The sequence below is a fragment of the Helianthus annuus genome, chromosome 16 (genome assembly GCF_002127325.2).
Source record: "Helianthus annuus cultivar XRQ/B chromosome 16, HanXRQr2.0-SUNRISE, whole genome shotgun sequence".
Lineage (NCBI taxonomy): Eukaryota > Viridiplantae > Streptophyta > Magnoliopsida > Asterales > Asteraceae > Helianthus > Helianthus annuus.
The window spans coordinates 57308976-57321234 of record NC_035448.2 but is presented as its reverse complement, the minus strand read 5'-3'; the positions used below and the strand labels follow the sequence as shown (position 1 = coordinate 57321234).

General features: G+C 33.1%; 2 long non-coding RNA genes across 2 annotated transcripts; both read right to left on the bottom strand.

Annotated features, from left to right (window-relative positions):
* Positions 1-3474: 3474 nt before the first annotated feature.
* On the bottom strand, positions 3475-5785 carry LOC110916998. The gene is made up of 2 exons (XR_004884224.1): positions 5751-5785; positions 3475-5088 (listed from the first exon to the last, which is right to left on the bottom strand). It is a non-coding gene; the product is annotated as an uncharacterized LOC110916998 (long non-coding RNA).
* Positions 5786-9102: 3317 nt separating this feature from the next.
* On the bottom strand, positions 9103-11591 carry LOC118488332. The gene is made up of 2 exons (XR_004884223.1): positions 11382-11591; positions 9103-10717 (listed from the first exon to the last, which is right to left on the bottom strand). It is a non-coding gene; the product is annotated as an uncharacterized LOC118488332 (long non-coding RNA).
* Positions 11592-12259: the final 668 nt, after the last annotated feature.

Sequence of the window (12259 nt, the reverse complement as noted above, 5' to 3'; positions counted from 1 at the left end):
TCAAAGGCCTACTCTAGGATATGCTGTAATAAAGTCAACAATGAAACAAGAGGATAATTATAAACCATACCAAGTTATGAAAAATGAACCAATTAATCCTTTTGGAATATATTTAGATATAGATTGTGTAAACAATACTGAAGAAGCAATAGATAAATGGGAAACCGCTTTTAGAATAGCAGTTTCTGTTAATAAAATGGACATTGAAACAATAAAAGGATTTTTAGAAAGGACTCTGTTAAACAGTGCTTTAAGATATTGGCAAAACATAAGCCATGAGGCAAAAAGCTATATATTTGATTCAGAAGATCAAAATATAGCAAACATAATAACAAGAGCTGTTGAAGCTTTTACATTAGAGTTTTGTGGGGAAGGTAATATAATAAAAGACCCAGCAACTATACAAAAATATTTGACAGCTTTGTTACGTCTACAATTATGTGATATTTGTGAAATTGATAGATATATTTGTGTTTTTCAAGATTATTATTATCATATTTATAACCAAGTACCAGATACATGTAATTATTTACCCTTATTTTTTGCAAAGATACCTGACCCATGGGGGCAAAAACTAATAAATACATATAACCCAGGAACAACTGATACTTTAGGAAAAAGAATAACACATGCTAGAGATAAATTGAACGAGTGGTGTGGAGATGCCATACTAGCTAAAATGAGTAAAAATTTAAAAAGAAAAATATCTTTATGTTGTACTAGCCCAAAAATGCCTTTAATGATAGGATGTGATAGTTCTTTTTACTATGGAAAGATAAAAAGAAAATATAAGAAAAGAAGCCAATTTAGGAAAAGATATTTTAAAAAGCGTAAAACCAAGAAATCATAATCTATATTATGGGTTGAATATTCAGGAACGAGCTTTAGATATTAATATAACATCTAACAAAGTAATGATACCATTATTGTCTAAAAAAGATATTCAAGAAAAACTGCAAAAGATAAAGCCTGAAATAAGGAATACTTTGGGATGGGTACATGTTGGAGCTATCCAAATAATAATAAAATCCACCTTTAAAGAAGGTATAGATACCCCTATAGAATTAGCAGTTATGGATAATAGAATCCAAAACAGAGAAGAAGCATGTCTAGGAATACTACGAGGAAATTTGCAATATGGTAAACTAAAGTTTAATATATACCCAAGAATTTCCTATTATATCCAAGACAAAGATTTTGATAAAACATTAAGTTTGTTACAAGATTTTAAAAGAAAAGATTTCTTTAAACAACAAAATAGGCCATATTCTATTACATATGCTATATCATATGCTATATCAAATACCCACCATTCTGATTGTTTTAGTATAAAAGATACTATAGATTTTCCTTTTTTGTTTAATGAAGTATGCCAAATACAAATACCAACCCTACCTAAAATTGAGGAAATAGATTCAAGACCATTAAGTCTTGATTTACAAGATAAACCACTTCTATTTACCAACCAGATCACCCCTAGATTATCCTTTACAAATAAAGGTGTAGTTAGTCATCCCCTTGCAAGGCTGACTAATTCTAGTAGATTTTATAATATCATTGATGCTAAAGAAGATAACATAAGAAATTATAAAATAAAAGGAGAATATTTCAATGGAAAGAAATTCTCTCATATAGATATACTAATAGATACAGGTGCAAATGGAAATTATATAAATCATAAACTATGTGACCATTTGCAAAAATATCCGTTAGAAGAACCTCACCAATATATTAACTTTAATGGTGAGTTACATGAAATAAGTGAAGCCATAGAAACTATAATTAAATTTGGAGAAGAAAAAATTCCATTAAGATTATTAATAGGTAATGAAGATGAAAATGATACATTAGAAATAATGCTAGGATTAACCTTTTTAGAAAATGTTAAACCTTATCAAATAACCTCTTATGGGTTAAAAATCACATATAATGATAAGATGATATATATACCAAAATGACAAGTCCTAAAAGTATATACATCCCTATAGGAATAACCTATAAAGATTATAAAGCTGAATACTTTACTGCTTATATAGATAGTGGATCAGGGTTATGCATATGTAAACCTGATTGCTTTCCAATAGAATATCATGAAGATTTAACACCTTGTAACGGTGTTAGTTTTTCAAAAGATATAATCCCTCTGAGAAGAGGAGTAAAAAATCCAATAATATTAATAGGATCATATATGGTTAAATGTCCACCATTTTATTTTTATAATTCAGGATCAGATGTACTATTAGGAAATGATTTCCTAGAAAGATTTAACAAAATAACTTTTGATATAATAGCATATCAAATAATATTAAAAACACCATGTCACCACTTAATAGTTGTAAAAAGAATAAAAATGCATATGGAGAAAATTCCCAATTAATTTTACAACACGCGCAAGCCAGCGTGGTGATTTAGGATACAAACAAAACCCCAAACTTGAAAAAGGTATACCAATTTTGGAATATTATCCAGAAGAACCATTAGATTACCAAGTAAATTTAAGAAACTTAGATAATCACATAGAAAATATAAAATATAAAATATAAGTTAAGACGGTGTTATACAGATAATCCATTACAATTTTGGAATAAAAATCAAATAATGGCAAAATTAGAAATGAAAGACAAAGATAAAGAAATTAGAGTAAAGCCTATGAGATATAATCCAGAAGACCGGAAAGAATTTAGCTTCCAGATAAAAGAGCTCCTGGATTTAAAATTAATCAAAGCTAGTCATAGCCCTCATAGTTCTCCTGCATTCATGGTAAGAAAACATGCAGAAATTAAGAGAGGTAAGCCTAGGATGGTAATAAATTATAAAAAATTAAATGATAATACTGTTTTTGATGGATATTTTTTACCTCATAAAGAAAGTCTAATAAATTGGACAAGAAATAAGAAGATATTTTCTAAGTTTGATTGTAAAAGTGGATTTTGACAAATAAAAATGCATCCTGATAGTATTGGATACACAGCTTTTTCTACTCCTCAAGGGCAATAGGAATGGCTTGTAATGCCTTTTGGATTAAAAAATGCACCACAAATATTCCAAAGGAAAATGGATGTAATATTCAAAGATTATGATTTTATTTTTGTTTACATAGATGATATTTTAATTTTATCAGACAATGTTAATTTGCATCTAAAACATCTTGATATTTTTGCAGATTTATGTATAAAACATGGATTAGCCTTATCCGAAAAGAAAACTAGTCTATTACAAGAGAAAATAGACTTTTTAGGGATGAAAATAGATGGAAAGGGAATAGAACTCCAAAGTCACATTCTTGAAAAAATTACAGCCTTTCCTAATAAGTTAGTAGATAAAAAACTGTAACACCCTTATTATTATTTAAAGGTTTTCGTATAATTTACGAAAACAAACGAGTAATTATGATTTCAAATACATTGAAAATACGGGTTCATTAAACTTTATTTACAGAATTAAAAACTATACAACATATTATGGGTGAGTTCGTCATTTTACATAACAACGATACAAAGTGCGGAAGCTTATATCTTGATCGTGTTCGGTTCTTCGTTGTGCTTGATCGTCCTCCGGTGCTAAAATTATACCTGAAACTCATAAAACATGAGTTGGATTAGTCATACGTAACTTAAAACGTATTTAAACGAGTCTAGGAAGCGAAACTGATTAAAATAAAAAATTTTCGCCAAAACAGGGTTTTTCGCGACACGCGAAGGAACCCAGTTGCTCCCTCGCGCCACGCGAGGGAGATCGTTTTCCAGCAGGTCTGCAGCTCAGTTCAGCTATGCCAGTTTTTACGGAAACGGCCATAACTTCTTCGTTATTGATCCGTTTTACCCGATTCTTTTTCCTACGCGTACGTAATTTAATCCTCCATCTTATGGAGTTGAAACCCAACATCCAACAAAATAAATTTTTAGACTTTTAAGCCTTCGACTCATCACCTTTTTACCGAATTTTAACCCGTTTATGCATTTTATCAAACAAACATGATTGTTTGATCCCGATTTCACATGAACCTTATAATTTCAATGTTGTCTAACATATTAGGTTCAATTCACAAGTTTACGTATAATCTTAATCTTGTTTATACTTAAATGATTATTTTGACCCGTTAGGGTATTTAAGCACTTTTCCGCATACATCATACTCGTCTATTTCTAGCATCTTATTTCCACAATATTTATCAAATAATCTTCCACCACAACTATATGTGTGGTGAATTTTTATGTAATGTTCTATGTAATCCGAGTTTTATTTCCTTGGATTGTTATTCTACGGTAAGACCCATATAGAGTCGTTTAACCAAAGTCCTACATCTTCCTCCTTCTTGTACCTATTGTAAGCATTTAATTAAGCATAAAACTCATTTCCAAACTACCGTTAAAGGCCATTTATTCAATTTAGCTTACAAGGGCGTAATGGTCCATTTTACCTTTCATTTATGATGAAGGACCTTCACTACTTATTTGCCCAAATTTGTACGTTAGCTATAATCATATTTATACGTACCTGGCTCGGGACAACAAATAGACCCGGTTTTGTACCTTGCTTTAATTGTCACTCAATCTATGGCGACGCATTTATCCGATTCGCCAATTGATCCTGTTAACATAAGACTTGACCACCGCATTAGTCGGTATTGTCAAATGGTGTTATCACCACCATTTGACCCATTTGGACTATATACCCAACGTTATCTATTTAAATCAAAAACATGGTTTTTGATGTCCAATTCATACATCCATCAAATCCCGGATTATATTACCAAATCCCTTATCTCTTAAACTCTTTTCTTACTAATTCAACCCATTCTGCTTACGCCATGTGCACGCTTTTAACCTTAATTACATTAGTCGACTCTTGACCAATTTCCATTTTCACCATTTTTCCTCATCATTAGATTACACCACAAAGTAATCTTAACAAAAATCCATATTTCAATATTATTGTGATCGCGATTATTTCGTATAGAATAAACGAGTAATCTACATAAGTGCGAAAATTACACTTACCTCTCATCCGGTTTACGCCTTTCTTCACGCGCTTGATTCGTTTAACCGCTTCTTTCTCAAGCCTCCACCTAGCTCGTTAAGCGTCAAACTATTGCCAACATTTACAAGGTGGTTAGACTAGTCATTTAAAAATCACGACCATTCCACCTTACTTATTCTCTATGTCGAAGCTACTGTTTGACCTCAAGATTAGTTAACTTAGTTTATTAAAGCTAACTACTTTCAATCACATGATTTACAACATTAAGTTCAAATCAACATGATGATTATAACTCTTCTTGTTTCATATTTCGCTTAACTAGCCATATTATTCAAATACGCGTTTCGTTCTAAATTTTAATATTTAGCTTTCTCTTAGGCGTTTTATCAAACACCTTGCGAGCATAATTTCTCACAATTTATATCAAGCTCAATACTTGTCATTTAGCCATGGTTAACATCAACTAAGCATGTTTACATCAATTTTCACATTAACAAAATCTGAATCTACTCTCTAGAACTCAAATTACACTAGAACAACAATTAAAATTCTAGTGTTTAACATGTTCATACAACGCCCACTTATCACCTTCAATGGTGATTGTGAATTCATAAGGAATAAGCATGATTTCAACATGTGATTGACTAGGGTTTTACTCCTAGATTATATCATTCCTATTTCATCAAAATAACAAACATGCAACCATAAATTTCAAATTCTCTAGGTTTGCTCACAATTTCAACTAGAGATTTCTCAAGAAATTTACATACCTCGTAACTCCTTTTTCAATGGAGATCACTAATTCGTATTTGGATTTTGATTTGGACTTGATTTGCCCCTTCAATTGCTTGATTTTTGCTAGTTAGGGTTTGAGCCATGGAGGTCTCTGGCTCCTTTGTAATTTACGACCAGAACACACACTTAAAGTGTGTGTTTTGGTGTTTGAATGTTTTATTTAATACAAACTTGTTTCAAGTTTGTCACCCTTGGTCCCTATACTTTACCAGGTTATTTAAAGGATATTTTAACCATATTTGTTCTATTATGTCAAGACACTAACTAACCAGGTTCATATTCCTAGTTACTTGGTGGGTCCCGAGAGTTATATCCCGTTTTATTTTAAGTCCCGCTAACTCGGGCTCTTTTAAATTCAATCCTTTAAAACTTTGATTCACTTGTATTTAATATTAGGATTTCTTATTTAAATCCAAATATTTACCTAGTTATTTTAGCTACTAACGATACTTTACCCGTCTTTTAGTATTAACGGAGTTTGATTACCAAACCCGTTTTCGGGGTGTTACAAGTCTACCCCCCTTAGAGAGGTTTCGTCCTCGAAACCTTTTCTTATACAATTCATTGAGTTTAAACTCAATGTATTTGATCCGAGAAATCTTTTAAACATTACTTATACTTTTATCCAATTGTTAGTATTACCAGATAAGTATGGTAACATCCTTTTGATTACTAATTGTCTACATATATCTTACGACATAATGCAACTTGAAATAACGTAATCTCGTTATTTCCACTAGTTTAGTTAACTTAGCGATATCCATCGCTTTCATATACTATCGAATTCTTTATGAATCCGTTACTTTGTCCCGTTTAAGGGTCTTTAGTGAAATCTTTCACTTTTAGCAACCAATTCTTTTGTTTTCAAATTTATTTATTCGATTCAGTTATGCCGAATCCACTGCTTACAAGAAAACCAAATTTCTTGATTTGAATTGCTGACCTTAACCGGTCTCACTAACTAGACTTATTAGTCGAGTTACTTTTTTTTACCGCTCGCTTGGTTATAATGTGATTCTACTTCACATGGAACTTCTTGACCGTGATCGTGTCACATCATGTTTAATTTATATCAACCTTTCATTTTCGAAAATATCACTTTTCGAATATATCGTCTTGCGCCTATCAGTGTCAAGACTTGTATTTTTCATGCTTGCTATTTAAATTCCTATCAGAATTTATATTTGTAAAAACGTTATTTCTTACTAAAATCGAAGTTTTAGTTTAGGATCTTCTCTTAACTTTTGTCAATTATCCATACCAGGATATTGTCAGTCCATAATTTATTCTTTTACAGTCTTAGTTTTATGCGGGGATTCTCAACTGATTCCCTCGCTTTATCTAATTAACCCGTAGGTTTTATCACTTAGCCTTATGGGCTATTTTGATTAGACTTTCACCTCTTTAAGGCGAAGTCCTTATAATTTCTTTCTAATCATGACCCGTGGGTCGTTTTATCCTCATAGACCTTTCCATTGTTTATAACCCCAAAGGTTATATTGATCCCGTAGATCATTCCTTACTCATGTCATTCTTAAAATACATGTCTGGTGTCAAGGCACCCTATTTTTTTTTTTTTGAAGAATCATTTAGTTTCAAGCTTAGGTTTCGTTAACCTTGATTGTAGTTCCGTGGCTACAATTGTTTTCTTTCAGACAATTTTCCGACTTTATGACTTCTCACGTCATTTATGCTTCAGTTCTTCTTTTGCTTTTTGTTATTTGGTTTGCATATATTCTTATTTGGTTATGTCCCACTACCGGGCTCATTACTCTTTTGCATTTGACATTACCATTATCCCGCTTGCGTTTACTCATGCCGTCCGGCATGATATTATATTCGACCCGTTCAATTTTAAAATAGTTGAACATAATTTATTCGAAATTTCTATTTACATTATCTTGTCGTCTTTTAGTTATGGCTCGAAACCCGAGTCTTTTAACTTTTCATCCGGGCTCTCATTTCTCGGTTTACGCATATATTTAATTCTTACCCATCAACCGGGTGTTTTACCGAAGTCGTTATTATTGCAACCTTCCCGGTATGCATTAAGACCTCGCTTCATTTTTATATTCCGACTTTGTCCTTAAGTTTGACGTTTTACAAAAACGACCCGTTAAGAGACATATTTGCGTTTTCCGGGTTCGAGTGTAAGTACACTCCCTCCCATTACTTGTCTAAGTCATTTTACATGTTTGCGTTTTCCGGGTTCGAGTGTAAGTACACTCCCTCCCAATACATGTCTAAGTCATTTTACATGTTTGCGTTTTCCGGGTTCGAGTGTAAGTACACTCCCTCCCAATACATATCTTAATCAATTTACATGTTTCTTGGTCCCTTCCCTCGGGCTCATTATCCTAATATAATACGCTTCCGTCACTCGGCTGTGCGTTTACATTATTATCAAATATTTTGCTTATCTGATTCATTTGGGTACTTTTTAATTTGTCCCGCTTACCCCGTCCTTACTACATCGGATGTAAGTATGTCCATCATAAAAGTTCATGGTATCATGTGTTCACTACCTACTTGGCCAGAGTAGGCGATCAACACATGACATACATGATCTTTTATAACTTTCACATCACACCCTATGTAAGTAACGCCTCTAATTAGTTTCCTTGGAAATAATATTCTGGATAGGTATTCTATTCAGATTTTTCCAAGTTTTCAATTTACATATGCAATGGTCAACCTCTATGTATTTGTTGCATATTACTATTGGCGTAATTATTTAAAATGCGCACCTGCAAATGCTTGCCCCAACGGGCTTCTCTTGCCATTAGCCTTGTTCGCATCGCCACGTGATTTAGGTCCTTGCTGAGTATGCTCTTCTTGTCATACCTCGGACCGTTCCATCATCATATCCGCAATTCATTCAACTCTCGTCATCTTCAGACGCGAGTGTCCTTCAATTAAAACATTCACAAAAGTTAGTAATGTCAACTTCAATAATTGCCCGTATTATAATACAAGGCTTTTCTACTAAACGCTCAACGCGCGTAATTTCGTCAACTACATTTATCGCTTAATTGAGGTAACGTGTATCACACGATAGCCCCATGTGTTGTTTACAACACTTTAGCATGCAAAACTATTAGCATAGATATACTTACCAGATTTGCGATCAAGCCTCGAACCGAACACATTTGTCAACAACCTAGAGCTCTGATTACCAACTTGTAACACCCTTATTATTATTTAAAGGTTTTCGTATAATTTACGAAAACAAACGAGTAATTATGATTTCAAATACATTGAAAATACGGGTTCATTAAACTTTATTTACAGAATTAAAAACTATACAACATATTATGGGTGAGTTCGTCATTTTACATAACAACGATACAAAGTGCGGAAGCTTATATCTTGATCGTGTTCGGTTCTTCGTTGTGCTTGATCGTCCTCCGGTGCTAAAATTATACCTGAAACTCATAAAACATGAGTTGGATTAGTCATACGTAACTTAAAACGTATTTAAACGAGTCTGGGAAGCGAAACTGATTAAAATAAAAATTTTCGCCAAAACAGGGTTTTTCGCGCCACGCGAAGGAACCCAGTTGCTCCCTCGCGCCACGCGAGGGAGACCGTTTTCCAGCAGGTCTGCAGCTCAGTTCAGCTATGCCAGTTTTTACGGAAACGGCCATAACTTCTTCGTTATTGATCCGTTTTACCCGATTCTTTTTCCTACGCGTCCGTAATTTAATCCTCCATCTTATGGAGTTGAAATCCAACATCTAACAAAATAAATTTTTAGACTTTTAAGCCTTCGACTCATCACCTTTTTACCGAATTTTAACCCGTTTATGCATTTTATCAAACAAACATGATTGTTTGATCCCGATTTCACATGAACCTTATAATTTCAATGTTGTCTAACATATTAGGTTCAATTCACAAGTTTACGTATAATCTTAATCTCGTTTATACTTAAATGATTATTTTGACCCGTTAAGGGTATTTAAGCACTTTTCCGCATACATCATACTCGTCTATTTCTAGCATCTTATTTCCACAATATTTATCAAATAATCTTCCACCACAACTATATGTGTGGTGAATTTTTATGTAATGTTCTATGTAATCCGAGTTTTATTTCCTTGGATTGTTATTCTACGGTAAGACCCATATAGAGTCGTTTAACCAAAGTCCTACATCTTCCTCCTTCTTGTACCTATTGTAAGCATTTAATTAAGCATACAACTCATTTCCAAACTACCGTGAAAGGCCATTTATTCAATTTAGCTTACAAGGGCGTAATGGTCCATTTTACCTTTCATTTATGATGAAGTACCTTCACTACTTATTTGCCCAAATTTGTACGTTAGCTATAATCATATTTATACGTACCTGGCTCGGGACAACAAATAGACCCGGTTTTGTACCTTGCTTTAATTGTCACTCAATCTATGGCGACGCATTTATCCGATTCGCCAATTGATCCTGTTAACATAAGACTTGACCACCGCATTAGTCGGTATTGTCAAATGGTGTTATCACCACCATTTGACCCATTTGGACTATATACCCAACGTTATCTATTTAAATCAAAAACATGGTTTTTGATGTCCAATTCATACATCCATCCCATCCCGGATTATATTACCAAATCCCTTATCTCTTAAACTCTTTTCTTACTAATTCAACCCATTTCGGCTTACGCCATGGGCACGCTTTTAACCTTAATTACATTAGTCGACTCTTGACCAATTTCCATTTTCACCATTTTTCCTCATCATTAGATTACACCACAAAGTAATCTTAACAAAAATCCATATTTCAATATTATTGTTATCGCGATTATTTCGTATAGAATAAACGAGTAATCTACATAAGTGCGAAAATTACACTTACCTCTCATCCGGTTTACGCCTTTCTTCACGCGCTTGATTCGTTTAACCGCTTCTTTCTCAAGCTTCCACCTAGCTCGTTAAGCGTCAAACTATTGCCAACATTTACAAGGTGGTTAGACTAGTCATTTTAAAATCACGACCATTCCACCTTACTTATTCTCTATGTCGAAGCTACTATTCGACCTCAAGATTAGTTAACTTAGTTTATTAAAGCTAACTACTTTCAATCACATGATTTACAACATTAAGTTCAAATCAACATGATGATTATAACTCTTCTTGTTTCATATTTCGCTTAACTAGCCATATTATTCAAATACGCGTTTCGTTCTAAATTTTAATATTTAGCTTTCTCTTAGGCGTTTTATCAAACACCTTGCGAGCATAATTTCTCACAATTTATATCAAGCTCAATACTTGTCATTTAGCCATGGTTAACATCAACTAAGCATGTTTACATCAATTTTCACATTAACAAAATCTGAATTTACTCTCTAGAACTCAAATTACACTAGAACAACAATTAAAATTCTAGTGTTTAACATGTTCATACAACACCCACTTATCACCTTCAATGGTGATTGTGAATTCATAAGGAATAAGCATGATTTCAACATGTGATTGACTAGGGTTTTACTCCTAGACATTATATCATTCCTATTTCATCAAAATAACAAACATGCAACCATAAATTTCAAATTCTCTAGGTTTGCTCACAATTTCAACTAGTGATTTCTCAAGAAATTTACATACCTCGTAACTCCTTTTTCAATGGAGATCACTAATTCGTATTCGGATTTTGATTTGGACTTGATTTGCCCCTTCAATTGCTTGATTTTTGCTAGTTAGGGTTTGAGCCATGGAGTTCTCTGGCTCCTTTGTAATTTACGACCAGAACACACACTTAAAGTGTGTGTTTTGGTGTTTGAATGTTTTATTTAATACAAACTTGTTTCAAGTTTGTCACCCTTGGTCCCTATACTTTACCAGGTTATTTAAAGGATATTTTAACCATATTTGTTCTATTATGTCAAGACACTAACTAACCAGGTTAATATTCCTAGTTACTTGGTGGGTCCCGAGAGTTATATCCCGTTTTATTTTAAGTCCCGTTAACTCGGGCTCTTTTAAATTCAATCCTTTAAAACTTTGATTCACTTGTATTTAATATTAGGATTTCTTATTTAAATCCAAATATTTACCTAGTTATTTTAGCTACTAACGATACTTTACCCGTCTTTTAGTAGTCGTGGTCGTAGTAGTCGTGGTCGTAGTCGTGGTCGTAGTCGTGGTCGTAGTCGTGGTCGTAGTGGTGGTCGTTATGGAGGAGTGGATGCATTTGCTCGATTGAGGGCATCACATGATGCTTATCCGGTGATTTAGTTGGTCGTTCAAAAAAATACAACTTAATCTGTATACGCTTTAACACAATTTTTTTAGCTACGTTTAATTTGAAACCTATGTTTCCATGTTTAAATCGTACTTTTAGTGTAACTTCCGTCAAGATGTCATAAAGATAGTTTTATAAAATTCTAGTTATTCATTTGCAAAAACCAATAGTAATGAATTAACAGTGTGCACAGACACGAAGGTATCAAATACACATTATAGATTACTAGTGGCGAGAACCT